At 53.5% G+C, this 20,907-nt stretch overlaps 1 long non-coding RNA gene and 1 pseudogene across 2 annotated transcripts in view; both read left to right on the top strand.

Moving 5' to 3' along the window:
- Positions 1-20,907, top strand: part of LOC308057294 — a 105,848-nt gene that overhangs the window by 48,293 nt on the left and 36,648 nt on the right. The window lies entirely within an intron of this gene.
- LOC308057296 (olfactory receptor 14A16-like) lies at positions 15,606-18,303 on the top strand (annotated as a pseudogene). Its single transcript has one exon. The product of its transcript is annotated as an olfactory receptor 14A16-like (transcript).

Genomic DNA, 20,907 nt, shown 5'->3' with positions numbered 1-20,907 from the left:
AAGGAGCACCTTCCAAAACACTGGGAATTGGGACCTCAGAGGTTTTCCAAGTAGACGTGGTCAGCCCTTTAGCGGGGGCAGAATAACCGCACCTTTGAGGGCACCTGAGTGGCTGAGGTACAAACCCAAGGAGGAGAAGGACCTGAGTATTATGGGGGATGCTTAGGAGCTACTGGTGCATGCTCAGCACATCTAAGGCCATCTGCATGTGGGGCTGAATTAGGGGGTGCGTGGCCACTCAGACAAGGGATTTATCATCCCCCTTAACTCAGCATCATCACCCCTGACACAGCACTGTTGTGGCCACATCGGGATTACCTGTGTCTGGGCTTTGAGTTTTCTCATTCTGGAGGAGTGGGGAAAAACTGGAGAGGCTGTGGAGGATACCTGCCTGGATGGAGTTTGGAGTCTGTGGAGAGAGACTGAAGGTGCTGGGCTTCTTGAGACCGACCAAATGGATCCTCAGGCACTACAGTAGTAGCATGCAGCTGCTTGAAGGGGGCTGTCAGAGATGTCAGAGATAAGGGAGTGATTCCTGATAGCGGCAGGAAGACAGAACCTCCACAAAGTGCTGCTTGGAAGGATAAGATTGGATGTGAGAAAAAAGAAATGTCCCTCGGAGGGTTGCCCTCTGATGCCAGACTTCACCCAGAGGGAGCCTGGATCAGCCCATGGCTTTGAGTTTCAAGGAACAAGCAGGGATGAGGGGAGAAACTTCAGAAAAGGCAGAGAAATGTGGGTGTGAGTGCTGGGTAGGAAAGCAAGGAAGAGTCCAACCACCAGAGTGGAAAGAGGTGCCACATGGACAGTGTAGGGCAACTTGCAGTGGGGATGGCCCAGGGCTGCAGCAAGGCTGAATGGCCCAACTGGGGGCTGAGGGATTTGTCCACTTGGCAATGGCAGTTGCCTCTGCCACCAAGGCCTGTGACATGGAACTTGATTTGGAGGGTCTTCTGTTCTGCCCTCCAAGAGCTTCCAAGGGTTGGGGCTTGGTCTTTCTGCTTCATTAAAAAAATCCAAATGGGTTTTGCAGCATTACAGCCATCGACACAGTGCCTTTGCCTACCTGCAGTTCTGGCCTCTAATTAGCTACTCGAACGAGTCCATGGGGACGCTTTGTCAGCAATGGCCCTCAGCGGGACCCATCAATGTTTGAAGGTATTTTCAGTGTTGCTTCTGACTTACATTCCTTCAGTGGCTGGTTCAGTCTGCTCTCAGTAGCTCAGGTTCATGGCAGGAGCCCCCAATGCCCTAACGAGGTATTTGCCTTTTTGTCATTTCCTTCAAGTCTTCAAGACATGTGCAGCTAATTGGAGCTGTTTCATTCATGTAGATAAGGGAGAAGATTTCAAAGTGCACCTGAAAATAATTAATTTATATTTCATAGGTTATATTTTGCTATTTTTATGTTAGAGGAGAGGCTCTAGCAGCAATGTCCAAGTGATAATGATGCAGAGGGTCTGCTCAGGGTGTCTGGACTGGTAGGAAACGCAGTTCCTCGAGGTCTGACACAGGATGGACAATCTTGTTCTGAATGTCCCCAAGACCACCCTTTTTCTCATTGTCCCCTGGGACTCACATTCCTTCTCCTTACATCAGACTTCACCCCTCAATTCTGCAGGTGGGTGCTGCAGCCCCTTTGCACCCTCACCCACCTGTTTGCCTTAGAGGACTGGCTGCACACAGGCACAGAAGAATTATTCAAATCTCCAAGCAATGTGAAGCATGATCAAGTGTCATAAATAAAAAACCCCTCACTTCACACTTCTGGCACCTGAGCTGATAACTGTCCAGGTGGATTTACCAAGGGTAAATCACACCTCACAGACCTGACAGCCTACAGATGTGCGTGAGGAGCTCCAAAGTGGATGTCATTTCCCTCGGCTTCAGAAAAACTCTGTCCATGGTCTTCATCAGTGTTCTTCTGCCCAAGTGAGACCATGACATTCTGGGTGCGTACAGAAAGAGATGGGTAAAACACCAGTGGGATGGTCAGGCTGAGAGAGCAGTGGGGAAGGGCTCACACCCCACCTGGAGGCCACTGGGACATACTGGGCCATTGTGGGCAGCACAGGGGTGTCTTCTGTACCCTACACTGTGACTTTTAGGAGCTGTACACATGACCCAGTGGAGGCAACTCTCACAATGTCTGTCGGTGGCACCAAACTGAGGACCATCCCTGTGCCCTAGGGATGCCATGGAGGGGAACCCTGGCAGGTGGGGTGGCCGCCCTGTCAGGAGCTGCACAGGTGCAGGACGGACCAAGGGCAGAGCCTGCACCTCCCTCGAATGGACTAACACCCTGCAGCTGCAGGGCCTGGGACCTGCCTGGCTGGGGAGTGTCTGTGCAGAAAAGGCCCTGGTGGTGCTGGGGGACAGAAGGCAAAACACAATCCCAGCCCGTGACCTGGTAGCAGAGGCAGCCAGCAGTGCCCTGGAGCGTATGAAGAGGTGCCTTGCCAAGAGAGTGCGGGAAGTGATTGTGTCCCCATGCTCATCGCCCATTAGACCAGCTGTCTGTGACTGTGTTCATTTTTGATCCCTGACTGGGGAGGGAGCGGGGGAAAGGGCGGCTGGGTGGCTGCTGGGCTTTTGGCCAGAGACAAGCCACTACAGCAAGGAAGCTGTGTATAATTGCGAAGGAGTTGAGGAAGGAAGGGAGGCAACAGAAAGTCCCTAGGACTTTGAGGGCCATGGTTTCATATCATTTGCCACCCCATTCAGAATGAAGCTGGGAAGTGATGCTGACATTCCGAACCAACAAGGTCCATGGGCAGGCAAAGCTGTGCCTGTTGTTGTGACCCTAAGAAGACCAAAACACTTCTCTAAGGTGACCTCCAGAATAGATCATGCTGGGGCTGAATCTCCTGCCTGCCTTCAGTGGCCTCCTGGAGCCATGGACAAAGCTTTGCGTGGAGGCCCCACGTGAGGCTGGTCGGGGCCAGGAAGGCCTAGGGATGCTCTCAGGGCCCTGCCCCCATGGGATCCCACCTGCCAGTGCCCTCAGCAGGCCAGGTTCTCCTTCCCTCCTGCCCCAGGGCTGTGCTCTGCTGCTCTCCTTCCCCAACGTGCCTGGGCATCAGGGACACCACAACCGCACACTACTACAACCAAGGTGGCACTGGTCTTCAAATCCCTGAGCAGATTGTCGTCTTTGGGGAGTCCCAGGTACAGGTGAACATCAGACTGGGCAACCTGTTTAGTCTGGGGAACTTGCCAAAAAGCCCCTGGACTTCTGGCATCCTTGCTTACATATCCAGTGGACATCAAGGAGACTGATTCCCCCAGAAAAGTCAGGCTTTCTCTCCCATTGTTTCTCCTGCCATATAATCTCACAATTCAAACATTTTTTTAATTGGCAATACATTAATTTTTGCAAGACCACACATCTGTGGCCATGAAAAGAATCATTAAGAGATCTCTTTGTCTTTATCTTGACCCACGAGTATTGCTGCTTTATTTTCTCCCTTTGTCCTGTTGAGTCAGTGCAGTGAAAGAGCAGCTGAATGGTTGTCTCACCACCGGCCAAGGTTAACCCACCACAGGACCACATGAGGACTGCTGAGCCCAGAATGGGTCTCCCCAGCACATGAAAGACCCTGACACATCAGAGCAAGTCCTGCAGAGGCCAGAAGGATGGTTGGGACGTGGAGCACATTATGAACAGAGAGGCTGAGAGAGCAAGAGTATTTGAGAAATGGTTCCGAGTGAAAGACTGGAGTGCTGGACCCAGGCCAGCTGGTGGGATCTCAATCAATATTTGTTCGAACACAGCCATGAGAACGTGATCTTGTTGGAGGTGTCTGACAATGGCCTTCACTGAGAGACCAACTGCAGCAAGAGCTATGGGACTTGTGTGTAACAAGCGTCAGTAGGGAAGTGGCTCCATTTATATTTAGAAACGGTGATGGAGTTGGGTATCACTGGGCAATGGAGGAGGACAGAGGTAACCATGCAGCAATGGTCCCTAATAAGGGCTGGGGTATATGACCAGACATGGAAAGGACCATTGTCTGGGAATTTGTGGGGAAAATTTCCCTTCTGCAGCTTTCCCCCATGGTGTGCAGGGAACACAGCATAGATCTTGCCCCTCAGTCCCGCTCCTTTGGTGCCTTGCTTGCTTCACCGTGACCCCTGGGTCTGCACCAGGACCACCCTGCTGTGTGCCCCCACCCTGCACACCCACACAGCTGAGCTCTCACTGGTGTTTCCCTCTCCCGGGCCCTTCCCAGCCCAGCCCCCGCCCAGCTCTGCCCACCTCCCCTGCCCTCTCTCTCCCCAGCCCAGGCAGACACAGCAGTCCACGCTGGGCTGGCCCCATGCAATTGCCCACCCAAAGGGGGCTGCAGAGCTCTGGACACTCACCCCATGGCCGCAGACCCTCACAAGGGCACAGCATATGCTGGTGGGCAGAGAGGGGACTCATCCTGTCATCCTGCCAGTCAGCTCCAGGGCTGGCACCAGCCACGGCACGAGGGGACAGAGGCCAGTGTCTCCCTCTGTCTGCTGCTCTTCTCTCACAGGGACCCTGATTGCCCACTCCTGGCAGCCCCTCGGGGCCAGTCCCTGTCCCCAGCACCAGGCTGCTGGCCTGGGGGCTCCCCAGGCACCTCCTGCTGCACCAGGGTCACAGCAGCCTGCCCCAGCTGGGGCATACACAGAGACACCTGCTCTCGCCCAGGGATGTGGTCTCAGGCATGGCCCTGAGCAGGCGGTGCTGCTGTGCAGGGCAGCGGTGCCTGAAAGCCCAGGGAGATGGTCCCAGGCACATCCCTCTTGGTCACCCACCATTCCCATGGGCACTGGGCACCCACACGCCAAGGCTCAACACAGGCCCATGCCCTAACGCGTTGCCCCATGCCCTCCTCCCCTGAGCCATGGGGAACCCAAGCCCAGCAGCATGGTCTTCTGGGGGCAATTCCTGCATTCTGTTCCTGAGCTCAGCTTTGGACGGAGAGCCGAACCTCCAGACATGGGGACTGAGAGAAAACCCTTTTGTTTTTCTTAGACTGCAAAGGCAAAACCAACCATTCAAGTACATGCAGTGGATCTTCCCAAGCCTGGTTCCACAGGGCCAACATAGCATAAGGAGAAGACTGGTTCTTTGAAAGAAAACCACTTAATGGAAGCGTGATAGCTATATGCCACACGCCGTGTAGAGATCAAGTGTTTGACTTCTTTCACAAGTGCCAAGGCTGCAGGCGTTAAAGGACTTGGGGCTAAAAGATCTGTGTTTTTCTTTTAAAAGTTGCAACAGAGGTGGCATTTGTTCATTAGTAAGGCCTAAATAAGGCCGTAACCAATTCAGCATTCCTGCAAGCTTTTGGACATCATTCAAGGTCTTTACGTCCAGTTTCAATTTTATAGCTTGTGGAGACATCATTATCACTTGGAGACTGCTGCTAGAACCTCCCCTCTAACCTAAAAAGTAGAAAAATATAACCTATGAAATATAAATTAATTATTTTCAGGTGCACTTTGAAATCTTCTCCCTTGTTTATATGAATGAAACAGCTCCAATTAGCTGCACATGTCTTGAAGACTTGAAGGAAATGACAAAAAGGCAAATACCTCGTTAGGGCATTGGGGGCTCCTGCCATGAACCTGAGCTACTGAGAGCAGACTGAACCAGCCACTGAAGGAATGTAAGTCAGAAGCAACACTGAAAATACCTTCAAACATTGATGGGTCCCGCTGAGGGCCATTGCTGACAAAGCATCCCCATGGACTCGTTCGAGTAGCTAATTAGAGGCCAGAACTGCAGGTAGGCAAAGGCACTGTGTCGATGGCTGTAATGCTGCAAAACCCATTTGGATTTTTTTAATGAAGCAGAAAGACCAAGCCCCAACCCTTGGAAGCTCTTGGAGGGCAGAACAGAAGACCCTCCAAATCAAGTTCCATGTCACAGGCCTTGGTGGCAGAGGCAACTGCCATTGCCAAGTGGACAAATCCCTCAGCCCCCAGTTGGGCCATTCAGCCTTGCTGCAGCCCTGGGCCATCCCCACTGCAAGTTGCCCTACACTGTCCATGTGGCACCTCTTTCCACTCTGGTGGTTGGACTCTTCCTTGCTTTCCTACCCAGCACTCACACCCACATTTCTCTGCCTTTTCTGAAGTTTCTCCCCTCATCCCTGCTTGTTCCTTGAAACTCAAAGCCATGGGCTGATCCAGGCTCCCTCTGGGTGAAGTCTGGCATCAGAGGGCAACCCTCCGAGGGACATTTCTTTTTCCTCACATCCAATCTTATCCTTCCAAGCAGCACTTTGTGGAGGTTCTGTCTTCCTGCCGCTATCAGGAATCACTCCCTTATCTCTGACATCTCTGACAGCCCCCTTCAAGCAGCTGCATGCTACTACTGTAGTGCCTGAGGATCCATTTGGTCGGTCTCAAGAAGCCCAGCACCTTCAGTCTCTCTCCACAGACTCCAAACTCCATCCAGGCAAGTATCCTCCACAGCCTCTCCAGTTTTTCCCTATTCCTCCAGAATGGGAAACCTCAAAGCCCAGGCACAGATAACCCAGATGTGGCCACAGCAGTGCTCTGTCAAGGGGGATGATGCTGAGTCAAGGGGGATGATCAATCCCTTGTCTGAGTGGCCACCTATGGTGAAAACCTCCAAAGAATCACCAAAGGAGGACAGACAATGGCCAGGGAGGAAAGGGAAAGGAGGGGTGGGCTGCTTGCGTGGGAGGATACAAGGGTAGTCAAGGAGAAGCAACTGTGCGTGGGAAAGGTGGGGAAAAGGTAGGAAAGGGTGAAGAACAGGAATCAATAGGAACCAGCCAAGCAGCCCTGCATCTGAGCAGCAAAGCTTGGAGTGGGAAAGGAACGTCACAGGTCATCCGACCAACTTTCTGTTAGGCTTCAACAGCCGCTGGAAACCTGAGCGATTTCCCTGCCATCATGAAGGCAACATCCATAGTGGATGAAGATCCAAAATCATTCATGCTGGAAGGGACCTCCCGAGGTGTCCAGGCCTACATGCTGCTCAGAGAACTATCAGTTATGGGTTTGAAGCAAGTAGCTCAGGCTTTCCTTCAAGTGGGGCTTGAAAAGCTCCAAGGATGGACATGGCACAAGCGCTGAGGGACATCTGATCCTCTGCTTGACTGTCTTCTTGGGGAAGGACATTGTCTTCCCTTGCTTCAGCTGATGCCCATTGGCCTTCATCCTCCCATCATGCACAACAGGCAAGAACCTGGCTGCCTTTTCTTGCTGATATGACCCAAGAAGATATGGGAAGGCTGTTATTAGGTGTCCCCAAACCTCCTCTTCTGATTTCCACTTTCAAACAAATAAGGCCCACGGCATCCTGGGCTGCATTAGGAAGAGCACTGCCCAAGGGTTCGTGGAGGTGGTCTTTCCTCTCTACTCAGCCCTGCTACAATTTGTCTTGCTGACTTGCCCTTGATTTCTACTTTACCAGCGTCACCCATACTTGACTGAAAGGTGCCGTCCACATTTTTCACCATTCCTGCCTTGTCTTTTTGTTCAAAACAAGTCCAGCAAAGCATTTCTGCCATGTTGGTGGGGGATCATCTTCCACTTTCCAATCAATCTAACCCTTGAATTAAACCTATTTCTCTAGCGGTCTAAAGGAGATATCATTCTCCTTCTAACCTTCATCAGGAGGTTGAGAGAATCTGAGCAGAAGACCTTTGCACACGGAGGAGTTAGTGATGAGTGTCACAGAAAATCTGAGCAGGCCTGTGCTGTGCTCCACGTACCTCTTGGCCTTCAGGCTGTGCTGTGCTGAGTGTGTCCCTGGGTTGCAGAACAAGCCATATTGGAAGAAGAAATCTGCAGGAAGCTGCTGGTGAATGGCCAACCACACGCCCTTACCTTTGTCTGGGACTGCAGTTACCAACTCCCAAGTGAACATCTCCTCTTAGAACATGAGAAGTGATGACTAGAATGGGTTTCCCTGGCACAAAACACTTCAAGAGCTCACAGGAGACAATGTGGGATAACCCTTCTGCAGGCAGGATCTGCACAACTTGCTGCACCACTCTCCCAACGCTGTAAACTCCGTGTTCCCGGCCTCGGAAGGGACGGCATACAGCTGACACGATTGTCTCTGTGTGTAGAGAGTTTGCTCTAACCAAGGCCATTTGAAATGACACTTTGTCTCAGAGTCCAAGTGCCTTTCTTACTGCAGCCATAACCAGCTGGGCTGCTGATGGCCAGTCCCCCAAGGGAACTGGACACTCCAGGGACCTCAAACTCACCTTCATGGCCACGTGCCTCCTACTGGCCTATGAGCTTCTCAGATGTAATGGGTGTCATAATGACAGCCCAGATCATCAGCCTTCTTGTGGCCTTGGTTACTCCTTGGTCAGCGGTTCCTGAACTGGAGAAGGCAGCGATAAAGAGATGCACAGCAATGGAAGAGATGGCCAAGGACCCTGCAGGTGCCATGAAGGCTTTGCAGGAAGAAGTGTGAGAAATAGCCCCTATAGCTGTGCAAAATGGAATGGCATTAGATATGAAGCTGGCGTCTGAAGGCAGAGTCTGTGCTGTTGTTAATAGCAGTTGTTGCATATACGTAGATCAAAGTGGGAGAACTTCTACAGATACAAAAAAAGATTTGGAAACATCCTAATATTTGTCATGAGTCCCAGAAAGTTCACAACTTCTCTGGAATTCAAGACATTGGGAATACGCTGACTTCCTGGTTTCCTGATTTACAGCTATGGGTTAAGAAGTTCATCCCCAGATGCCTTTCTCCTCTTCCTCTGTGATCACTCCAATCCATTCTACCTATGTAGCCTCTGCTTTAAGGTTCAGAGAGGAAAAGTTGGACTGTCTTTCAGTAGTGTCTGTAATTTTCCCTATGGGCAACTCTTCAGTTGTGGCAATAGACCTCATGGGGATTTGCTTGAACTAACAATTATCTGAGAAATGTATTTTTTATTTATTAATTTCTATAACACTCCCCCCCCACACATACGCACACGATATGTAATCCCTCTTTTATTCCTGTTTAAACCCCGTTCTCTAAGGAAAGCAGCCAATAATTACTGCCAAGAACTTGTTATATTCAGCTGCAGAGTTGGTTGAAGAAGTCTGATGTAAAGTGATGTAAGTCTCATGGGGCTGAGGAAAAAAACAGTGGGGCTGGAGAGCTGAGGAGCAAGGCTGTCCATGCAGTGTTTAGCTCCAGGGACTGCTTTTCCTACCTGTCCGCATCTCCTCAGGAGACACTGTGCATCAAGAGCAATTGGAAAAGCCTTCTATCATTTCTCCAAAGTGCTCATTACCTGCCTTCCTCTTTCACTGTACTGCTGAAACTTATCTCATTAAGTGTAGGAGCCAAACTTGAAGACCAGGTGTCCCTGATGGAAGAGATACGGCTCGTAAGGGCGTTCTGCCTCTTAATGAGCCTAGGGTATCTGTGGTGCTGTGAACTGCAGGTGTTCAGAGGACACTGAAGAAACCTCTCAAGAACACCAAGTCAGGAGCAAAGCCCACAGCCCCTGGAAGCGTTAACGGGCCCCGCTGAGGGCCATGGCTGAGAAAGCCTCCCCATGGCCTTGTTAGAGCCCATCCTTGGAGGCTGTGAGTGCAGGAAGGCAAAGGCGCTGTGCAGGCAGCTCTGCTGCTGAGCAAAGCCTTGGCTTGCTTGATGAAGCAGAAAGGCCAAGCCGTGACCTGCAGCCTGTGGGAAGGTCAGTGCTGTCCCTCACACAGAGCTCAGGGCCCTTCCTGGGGACCATGGAAGGTGGGCATCCAATGCCCAGTGAAGGACAGCAATGGCACAGCAACTTCCAGCTTCCCCATGGGGCTGCAAGGAGGCAACGATGCCCCCGTGCCGTGAGGACATCATGTCTTCTCATAGCCTTCCCTGGTAGAGACAGCTGCCTCAGCCAAGGGGACACAGACCTGGGTTCTGGTGGTGCGTTCCAGCCTTGCCAGTGCCCTCTGCCATCCCCACCATAGGCTGTCCTGCATGGTTGGAGCCCTGCCCCTGTTGCCCTGCAGGCTGTAGGCACCATCTCGCTGCCCTGCCTTGCTCTCACCCCAACATTGCCATACCTTCGCTGAGGTACCTCCACTCTCACCAGCTGTTCCTTGAAACACAAACCATGGGCTGATCCAGGCTCCCTCAGGCTGAGCCCTTGTACCGCAGCAGGACCCCTGAAGTGACAGATCTTCCTGCTGAGGTCCAGTCTCTGCTTTCCAAGTTGAAACTTTGTGACATTTTTTCCTCTCTCCTGCTGTTTTCCCCTGCCCAGGAAAGGTTTACCATCTCAGAAAATACCCTTCCAGCAGGGAACGCAGCCAGGAAGCCTTTTCTTATGCTCTGCTCTCTCACCAGAGAGAAGGAATACTCACATGGTCTCCCAAACCACGTAACTGCTGCTGGCCTTTCACCTTCTCCCAGGGACATGGCCAAGCCCTGTGCCTGCTGCTGTCCCATCATGTCCCCAGGTGCAATGGACGTGACAACCCCTATCCCAGCCCTTCTCCTGGATGAGGCCTATGGGGTCCCTTGGCAGAGGGACTGTCCCAGCCACGTTCCTGATGCTGGCCTGTCACCTCCAGAGGCAGAACTGACCTCACAGGCCCCTCGCAGCCAGGCACGTCCTCCTGCATGAGGAGTTCCTGAGACCGTTTTTCCCTCCCAATACCACCCCCCTCCATCACCCTCATTCTGGCCCAGGTCCTGACCACAGAAGAGCATGCTTGTTTCATCAGATTTGTCAAATATCTTTCCCGCAAGCCATTTCCCACAAGCTCATCTTCAGCTGAGCCCCTCTATTTGTGTTGACACATTTTATATATGCCTTTATAGCTCTATGGTGTTTTTTCAGGTTGGACTGACCTTTGGAGGTCATCGAGTCCACCCCTCCACCCTGAGGCAGGGTCAGCTAAATCAACATTCTCAGCAACTCGTCTAGGTAGGCTTGCGATATCATAGAAGCACAGAAACAGAGAATCATTTAGCTTGGAAAAGACCTTAAAGATCATCAAATCCAAATGTAAACTCAGGACGGCCAATTCCATCACTAAATCATGCCATGAAGAACTGCATCTACCTCTTTTTGAAACACCTCCAGGGCTGATGATTCCACCAGCTCCCTGGTTCCAATGCTTGAGCACCTTTGCAGTGAAGATGTTTTTCCTCATATCCAATCTGAACCTCTCCTGGTGTAACTTGAGGCTGTTGCCTCTTGTCCTGTCACTTGTTATCTGGGAGAACAGTCCTACCCACCCCATCTACAACCTCCTTTCAGGTACTTCTAGAGAGCAGTAAGGTCCCCCCTGAGCCTCCTACTATCCACACTAAACAACTCAAGTCCCCTCAGCCACTCTTCATCCAAGCAGGGATCCAGACCCTTCACCAGCTTTGTTGCCCTTCTCTGGACACGCTCCTGGACCTCAAAGTTTCTCTTGAAGTGAGGGGCCCAAAACAGAAACACGTTGGTCGAGGTTTGACTTCAGCAGTGCCGAGTACATGGGGTCAATCACTGCCCTGGTCCTGCTGGCCACGCTCTTTCTGATACAAGCCAGGATGCTATTGGCCTTCTTGGCCACCCGGGCACACTGCTGGCTCATGCTCAACCATCTGTCAACCTGCACCCTCAGGGTACTTTCCCAGCAGGCAGCCTTCCAGCCACTCTGCCCCAAGCCTGTAGCGTTGTGGGGGGCTGTTGTGACCCAAGTGCAGAACTGGCACTTCTCCTGGTTGAACTTCATACAGTTGGACTCACTCGAATGGTCCAACCTGTGCAGACCCCTCTGCAGAGCCTTCCAGCCCTCAAGGACATCAGCACTGCCACCCCACTTGATGTTGTATGCAAACTCACTGAGGGTGCACTCAGTCCCCTTGTCTGGGTCATTGATGAGGTTCTGAAGCAGGACTGGCCCCAACACTGAGCCCTGGGGAACACCACTCCTTATGGGCTGTCACCTGGATGTCACTCCATTTACTCCCCCTCTTGGGGCTTGGCTGTCCAGCCAGCTCTAACCCAGCGTGGAGAACACCCACCGAAGCCATGAGCAGCCAGTTTCTCCAGGAGAATGCAGAGGGAGATGGAGCCAAAAGGCTTTCCTAAGGTCCAGGTAGACAGCATCTACAGCCTTTCCCTCATCCACTAGGCAGGTCACCTTGTCCCAGAAGGAGATCAGCTTCATCAGGCAAGACCTGCCTTTCATAAACCCATGCAGGCTGGTCCTGACCTCCTGGTTTTCCTGCACCTCCTGTGTGATGGTGCTCAGGTTGATCTGCTCCACAACCTTCCCTGGCACTAAGATCAGGTTGACAGGCCTGTAGTTATCCCGATCCTCCCTCCTACCCTTCTTGTAGGTGGGCACCACTTGACTAACATTCAGCCTTCTTGGGCCTCCCCAGTTAGCCAGCACTGTTGAAAGTCATCGCTGTGGTGAGGCAATAGAGAAACAGACCAGTGATTTTCAAAGTGTTCCTGCATCACGGGATGTCCATGGTCATGGACACAATCAAAAGCACCTTGTCCTTTCTGGGTATAAGGTTCACCAGAACCACATGTACTCTGGGGCTGCAGAGACATCACTGGCAGCAATGCCTTCTCCTGCAGCACTGCACAGTCCAGCCCTGCATGTCTCTGGTCCCAAGGACAGCATGGATTGCTCTCCTTAGGGACATCTCATATCACCATCACAGTGACCTCTGTCCACCACCCCAGCATGCGCTGCAGCAAAACATTTTGCTTGCGTGTGACCTTGGACACTTGGTACCCATTATTATTTTTGTTGTTACATATCTGAGCTTGGCCCAGGTGACACAGGTGTGGTTCAGGGTAAATGCTCTGAAATAACCTAAATCAGGGAGGGGAAGGGGAAAAGTCTTATTTAAGCAGCGTGAGGAAGCCTTAGGATCAATAACCTCACATCTTATTGGGGAATTTGGAGATCCTGTGGGTTTACATGGCCAGGGTTTGGGAGCGGTTTGGAGGTGTTTGTAGGTCTGGCAAAGGTGAGAAGAGATCAAAAGCTGACTCCATGGCCATAACAGCCACTTTCATTTGACTCCAAAATGGACCAGCCCCTGCCCAAACCTGAGCCAGTAAGCAATTCTAGTGGCACCTCTGTGATACCCTATGGCAGAAAGGACCAAACACAAAGGGAGAGGGGTGAGAATTATGTGAGAGAACAACCCTATAGACATCAAGGTGAGTGAAGAAGGTGGGAGCAGCTTGGTGGGATCCTGCCAGTGGTCAAGTAGCCACCCACTGACAGTCACAGGGCAGTGCAGTGACAATGCTGCTTTAGGTGTCTGCAGGTTCTTTGCATCGGCATTCTAGCACAGTTGACAGATAGGCCAACAGCTGTGATGCTCACCTGGATCTGAAACCCTGCATCATTCGTGTCCACCTTGGTTCTAGGAGCAAAGAAATGGTGGAGTCTCATCTCCCAGGGGGAGTGAGGCAGGAGAGCAGCAGAGTGCAGGCCCCAGGTCACACACTGGCAGGCTGTGGCCTGTGCAGAAGGAGGGAACGCTCCTTAGGGTTCCCTGGAATTGCCTCAGAAGTATAAACTCCATTTTCAATGTTGGACCTGTTGGAGGCTGCTGTCCTTGCCGAGCAGGTGATCTGAGCTCTGCCACCTGCCTTGGCACTTGGTTCCCTCAGTGTCACAGCTGTGTCTGCAACAGGACGGGCTCCAGCTGCCTCTGCGTGGGCCCCTGGCTGAGGGCACTGCTGCACATCTGGGCTGAAGCCCCCCAGCTGTGGCACCAGCCCAGCTCTGCCTGGACATAAGGCAACCTGGTACCAAGTGTCCCCGAGCCCGTGGGTGCAAAGGCTTTGCTTCAGAGCAGAGACGTGGCCTGGGCAAAGGAGAGCTGAGTCTTTAGCTCTGAGACTACAAACCCAGAGTTACATGCCTGCATTGTGTGAGAGTAGCTGGAGACATCACACCCCAAACCCCTACACTGGAGATCTGAGCTGCTTTCATGTGAGCTTCCTTCTGTACTGTCTACTGAAGGGTTAACAAAAGGTGACACTCATGCTGAAAGCTTTTTTTTTTAGTAGGAGAAATTCCACTGCTGGAAATAAGTGTCTGCAGAGCTGAGAGACAAACATCAGTGATTGCACCATCCTGCTGCCCAGCAGGTTCCCCTGCAGCCCCAGGGACACCTGGAGGGAGCCCAGAGGGGCAGAGGAGGGAGGCAGGGAGAGCTCAAAAGCAGACCTTGGTGGGAGGCTGCTGAGAGCTCCCTGCTGGAGAAATGTGCAGAGCCCTTGAGCCGGTAAGTGTGTGGCTGCAGGGCAATGCCTCTGCAGTTGCTAGCCGGGTCTGCAGCAGCTGGGCCCCCCCCAGCCTGTGGGACCGTGTGGGAGCCTTTTGCTGTGGAGGAGGCCAGTGTGCTGCAGAGCAGGGCTTCCCTGCTGCAGCGTGGGAGGGCCAGGGCATGTGGGCTGCCTTGTGCCAGGGCCGGCTGCAGGGCTGCGAAGGTGGCTGTGCAGGCAGGGGTGCCCAGGGCTGTCCTTGCCAGCAGGGTCCCTGCAGCCGCGGGGGCTGTGTGCTGGGGCAGGGGCTCTGCCGCCTGCCAGGGGCAGCTCTCAGCCTGCCGGGGGGCTCCCCACAGCTCTGGGGGCGTATGGACTGAGCCCCGAGAGGGAAGGATCTCTCTGCTGTTGAGAGTGTGCTGCATGGGGGAGCGCCGCTTAGAAGTATAGGTTACCCTCAGAATATGTCTGGATGAGACTTCTCGTATCGAAGGTCAGCGCAGGGATTGCTATGATAAATCCAGGGCTCTCCTCAATCTGTGTTTTCAGTTTTCTGTTGTTGGGGGCAGGAGAGCGAAGGCAGAAATGTTAATGGAGATCTCGAGTTTGAAGATGTCCCTGAGACTGCCAGCTGTAACTGTGAGTGATGAGGAGGTCTGCCAGGAGCCTCCTGAAGTGCCCTCAGCCACTCCTCCGCCTATGAACAGCAGCAGCAGCACCTTTGCTGGAGCCATCAGGGTCGTGCTGAGCTGCCCTTTTCCCCCTGCAGACAGGACCCTGCGCCCAGCCAGTGCCCTGCAGAGAGGCACGTTTGTGCGGGGCCAGTGCACAGAGGCAGAGATGTGGTCTGTGAGCACTGACAGGGAAAGACCTGGCACAGGGAGATACCTCCCACAAGGAAAATCTCCTGACATCCAGGATATTGCAAGGACTGATAGAAAACTTCAGACAGAATTGTTGTTGAAAGCAGAATCAGAAAGCTCTCTCTGACCATGTGCAGTGCAGACCCCTTTCTCTGAGGCATCCCCCTGGCTGCTCTGCCCCCAGCAAAGCCTCTGCCCTCAGGGCTGGGGGTCCCGAGGCGTGAGCCACCCCCTCTGCAGCCAGAACTCCAGCAGAGCCGCGGTGCAGCTCTGCAGCCACGTGCCCCGGTCCCTCTGCAGAGCACAGGGGCTGAGAGCAGCTGCCCAGCAATGTTGGTGTGTGGGAGGTGGCGAGCAGAGCTGGGCAAGGGCAGCGCTGCCCTCAGTGCCTGGCACGCTCGCCCTGGACACTCATACCTAGACCATCAGTGCAATTTTACTTCTTTCTCTGCCTTTTGGTGTTAGTTTTATTCTCTTGCTCTTGCTGCCAGGCTCTCTGGGGATGGGTGTTTCAGCTGCAGAGTCACACTCTGACCTTGTGGGTCCTCTCCTGCAGGTGTGTCCATGGGAACAAGTGTCCCAGCTTTCCTCTCACCTGTGGGGCTGTGGGCAATGCCCTCTGTGGGGCTGGGCAAGGGGCTGGCTCTCCCTCAATCTGATGCTCTTGTTAGGGCACTTGGCTACCTCCTTGAAGTTCCCTTCCAAGCAGTGAGTTGCCCTCCAGAATGGAAACCTGTCCCCTCGCACCCATTAGTGAGCTGAAAGCCCCACGTAGAAGCGTAGAGTTTCTGTGATGGAGAAAACGCTGTTGGGGTGGGTGAAATGAGCTGTGTATCCTTTGCTGTGGGTGGGATGCTGAGTTCTGATGAACGTCTACAACCTTTACTGGTCTGTGGTGGGTCAGTCTGTTCTCAGCAGTGCCTTGTGGTATTTCAGGGTAACATGGGAGTGTGGCCACCATTCATCTCAGGAAGGTGCAAGCCCACAGAAACTGGGAACCAGCAGGACAGACCACCTCCCCTCACTGTGCACTCACCCACAGGCAATCCTCTTGCCTCACAGACCTCACTCTGTTCCACCGGAGGGCAGCCAAAATGCTCTGCTTTTCTGACATCCGAGAATACGCAACAGGGGAGATGGGGGGGAGCTGTGAAAAAAACTAAAACTCTCTTAAAATGCCTTCACCCTTCCCGTTCCTTAGCACTGGCGCTGCAGATGCTGACCAGCCCTTCTGCGTTGGCACTGGTTTCACAGGACAAAGTTAAACACCAGGACTGGTCCCTGCCCCCACCCACTGCTGCAGAGTGGGGCTGGCTGGTCAAGAGCCCGTGGGCAGATGCCCTGCTCTTCATCGCCCACACGGCCAGCACCAAGCAGGGCTGCAGCCACACAGCTGCAGGAAGGTCTCCGAGAAAAGAGAGGGATGTCTGTGTGTGACGGGGGGGTGGTCTGTGGGAAATGGCTTTGATTTTGCTTGCAGAAGTCTCCCATAAATTACCACTGTCTTTTTCTCCTGTGACAGGACCATATGCCCAGAGGCAGCAGATGTCCAACAGCAGCTCCATCACCCAGTTCCTCCTCCTGGCTTTTGCAGACACACGGGAGCTGCAGCTCTTGCACTTCTGGCTCTCCCTGGGCATCTACCTGGCTGCCCTCATGGCCAATGGCCTCATCATCACTGCTGTAGTGTGCGACCACCACCTGCACACCCCCATGTACGTCTTCCTCCTCAACCTCTCCCTCATCGACCTGGGCTCCATCTCCACCACTCTCCCCAAAGCCATGGCCAGCTCCCTCTAGGACACCAGGGACATCTCCTACTCAGGATGTGCTGCACAGCTCTTCTTGATTGTCTTTTTCCTTTCAGCAGAGTGTTCTCTCCTCACCGTCATGGCCTACAACCGCTACGTGGCCATCTGCCAGCCCCTGCGCTACGGGACCCTGCTGGGCAGCAGAGCTTGTGTCCACATGGCAGCAGCTGCCTGGGCCAGTGGGTTTCTCTGTGCTGCGCTGCACACGGCCAATACAGTCACTGCCGCTCTGCCAAGGCAATGCCCTGGGACAGTTCTTCTGTGAAATCCCACAGATCCTCAAGCTCTCCTGCTCACACACCTACCTCAGGGAAGTGGGGCTTATTGTGGCTGGTGCCTTTTTATTCTTTGGGTGTTTTGTTTTCATTGTTCTGTCCTACATGCAGATCTTCAGGGCTGTGCTGAGGATCCCCTCTGAGCAGGGACGGCACAAAGCCTTTTCCACATGCCTCCCCCATCTGGCCGTGATCTCCCTATTTGTCAGCACCTCGTATTTTGCCTACCTGAAGCCCCCCTCCATCTCCTCCCCATTGCTGGACCTGGTGGTGTCAGTTCTGTACTCGGTGGTGCCTCCAGCAGTGAACCCCCTCATCTACAGCATGAGGAACCAGGAGCTCAAGGGTGCAATGTGCAAACTGATAGCTGGATGTTCTTCTGAAGCATTAACATTATGAATAGCATTTATAATGTAATTCATCACAGACCCAGACTGTCTTCTGAATTTTTTGCATTTGCTTGTGGTATTTAATTTCTGATAAAGTGGTCATTCCCATTCTAATTTCTTCTATGATTTTCCTTTCTGAAGGTGCCCTGCTCTCTCTTTGTCTAACAAAGCCAAAGGGCCATTAAGCAACTTTAATTTTCCTGGGATTCTTCCTTCCAAGGCCTTTCTGGAGCTGCAGGGACAGTTCCTGAGTCCACAGACGGAGAGGAAAAGTTCCTGGCATGGCAGCACTGCCAGGGAACAGCAGCCCTTGGCTCTCCAATACTGTCCTCCTTCTACCTACACACTCCCCTTCTGACCCCCTGCCTTGGTGTAAGGCCTGAGTGCTCTGGCAGCTTGGTCACCGCCGTGCTGCGTGGCAGTCCTGTGAGCGCAGGCAGGGGCAGGCAACGGGCACTCTGTGACGGTGCTGGCCTCCATAAAATGTTCTGGATTTGTGGAGACCACCTGAATGCAGCACTGCAACGTGCTTCCTTGAACCGAGGTCCCCGTGCCCATTGCTCATGACGAGGGCCATCTCCGCGAGGTGCCGAGCAGGGCGCGACACCCCCGGGCTGAGGTGCTGCCAGCCTCTGGCAGGGGCAGCAGGAGGCCAGGCAGTCACTGTGCCTGCTGCAGTGCTCTGCCTCCGCCTTGCCAGGGACGGGCTCGTGCCTCTGAGCACCCCTGTGTGCGTGAGGCTGGGGTTCAACCACGGCAGCAGTGCATGAGGCCAGCTGATGATGGGGACACCTCCCAGGGCCCGGCTGTTCCTGTGTGTGACTGCAGGAACAAAGGCCACTGTCCCAGGGAGATTCATCTCACCTGCCTTGGGCAGGGTCATTGCAAGTGCCTCTGTCTGATCACGGCACACTTTCTGGATGGTGCCCTCAAATATGTCCGAGCAATCAGGGAGGTTCTGGGGTCCTGGCAAAAGGCAGACATCCAGCCTTTTGGGATTTCTGCACCCATACGTATTGAGGAAAGAAGGGGATGGTTTGTACCTGGACCTTTGCAAGGGTTTTGACTTTTTCTCCTGCAGTTTCTTCATAGGCAGATGGGTGACTTCTGGAGTGAAGAAATGGAGGATGCTGTGGGTGAGAAGTTGGCTGGGGACTTGTGGCTATGTCTCGAGCTAGCTCAACGGTGTCAGGGAGCAAAAACCGACCTTGGGAGAGAGACACAGTTATGCTTGTTGGAAGGAAGCCATGGGAGCAGGAAGAGGAACTTCAAGATAGGGAGTGGTCTGCAGAGCTCGTGGCCTTGTAGATAAAGGGAGTTGCTGAGCTGCTGTGTCTGTAATAAAAAAAGAGCCAAGAGTGGAAAACTGCTGAGCACAGTCCCAGGCTGACACGTCAGCCCCCTGCAAAGGTATAAAAGGCTTGCTTGAGTTTAATAAAGTGTCTCCGAGGTGTCTTCAAGTGTCTTCGTGCCTTCAATCCGCTCCCAGAGTCGGTGCATCATACGCCACAGGGGCTCAAGACCAAATGTCAGCAGTGGTCAAGTCCTCCTGGTGGCCACTGACTAGTGGCATCTTCCAGTGCAAGCAGTTGGGCCAACTGTGTTGAATGTCTTGATTGTCTCCCAGTACAAGTTGACAAAGTGGCTTTTCAGACCCTTCTGTGGATGATGCCAAAGTGGGCAGAGCCCTTGAGAGATGCCATCCAGTTCACCCTGCCCTGAGCAGGACAGCTGGACAAGGGCCTTTACAGGGGCCTCTCCCAACCTGAGATATTCTAGGACTCATCGACTCACTTCCCTGGAGAGCTCAGTTGGGATGGGATAGCAGGGGGAAGAAGGGAAAACAGAGGCGCAGAAGCAGAGACAAAGCATGGTCCGGCAGAAACAGAGCAGTTCCCCTGAGGAATGTTTCTCCACCCAAACTGTGGGTAGGAAATCCATGAGATAAATTGGCTGAGAGAAGCTTCCCTTCATCTGCTGGGTGCTGGGCCACGGGGAGGGTGACGGCTGAGGACGGTATCTCGTGGTCAGTTGTGTCTCAGGGACTCACATTCCAGCAGGAAGCCAATGGCTGTGACGGGGGCAGTGAGGCCAGTTCTGCCTGCGGAGGGGACAGCCCAACAGCAGCAATGTGCCTGGGAAAGGGGCGGTGAGGTCACCTCTGCCTGAAACAGCGCGTAGGGCAGCCCCTGACTCATGGCTGGGACACGTGCTGTTAAGCTCCATCTGCCCGTGTCTCGGGCAGGCCAGCAGAAGGCCCCTGGGTGGCACGTGGGCTGTGAGATCCCCTCTGCCTAAGGACCTGGGCTCACCCCACCAAGGGGCTTATTTCTTGCTTGTCACGTCGCTGCTGCCTGAGAACATGGCAGCACAGCAGCAGGCACACCACTTGCTCGTGTCTATGCGAGAAGCTGAAAGGCTCGCAGCCTTGGAAGAGTCTGAGATCAGTCCATGTCTGTGTGTTTGCAGGAACAGCGTGTGAGGGTGGGCAGACATCGGTGCATGTGTGGCAAGGGCAGGGTGAGAGCAAGGTGGGGAAGCCAGATGGGTGCCTGCAGCCTGCCGGGGAAAAGCAGCAGCCGTGGGACAGCGTAGGACAGCGTGAGATGGAAGGCAAAGGGCACGGGCAAGGCTGGAAGTCACCAAGAGAACCCAAGGGTTGTCCCCTTGCGTACAGCCATTGTCTCTGCCACCAAGGCCTATGAGAAGGCGAGTTGTCCTGTGGCCCTGGGCCTCATGGCCTCCTTGCGACCACTTGCACTGAATTCTTCTCCCTTGAGTGATACTGCCCAGTGAAAGTTCCCAGCATTGGCCACAGCCTGCCACCCTGAGGCCCGGCACCTGCACTCTGCTGCTCTCCTGCCTCACTGCCCCTGGGAGATGAGACTCCACCATTTCTTTGTTGCTGGAGCCAAGGTAGACAGGGGTGATGCAGGGTTTCAGATCCAGCTGAGCGTCACAGCTGTTGGCCCATCTGGCAGCGGTGCTAAAATGCTGATGTAAAGAACCTACAGACACCTAAAGGAACATTGTCACTGTGCTGACCTGTGAACATCGGGGTCAGTGGGTTGACCGTTGGCCTCCATGAGCCCACCAAGCCTCTCCCTCACTGCCCCCCCTCCTTCTTCACTCACTTGGTGTTTGTAGGGCTGTTCCTGTGCCCTGTTTCTCACGCTTCTCTCTTACAAATGCTGCACACTGTGTTATGTCCTTTCTTCCATTGGTTTTTCACAGAGGTGCCACTAGAATTTCTTATGAGCTCAGGGAAGTAGCAGGTCCATTTCAGAGCCAGCTGAATGTGGCTTTCTTGGCCATGGGGCCAACTCTTGACCTCACCTTTGGCAGCCCTACAATCC

The sequence above is a fragment of the Falco punctatus genome, assembly GCF_963210335.1.
Source record: "Falco punctatus genome assembly, contig: scaffold_76, whole genome shotgun sequence".
Classification (NCBI taxonomy): Eukaryota; Metazoa; Chordata; class Aves; order Falconiformes; family Falconidae; genus Falco; species Falco punctatus.
This window is presented reverse-complemented; position numbering and strand designations above follow the sequence as displayed.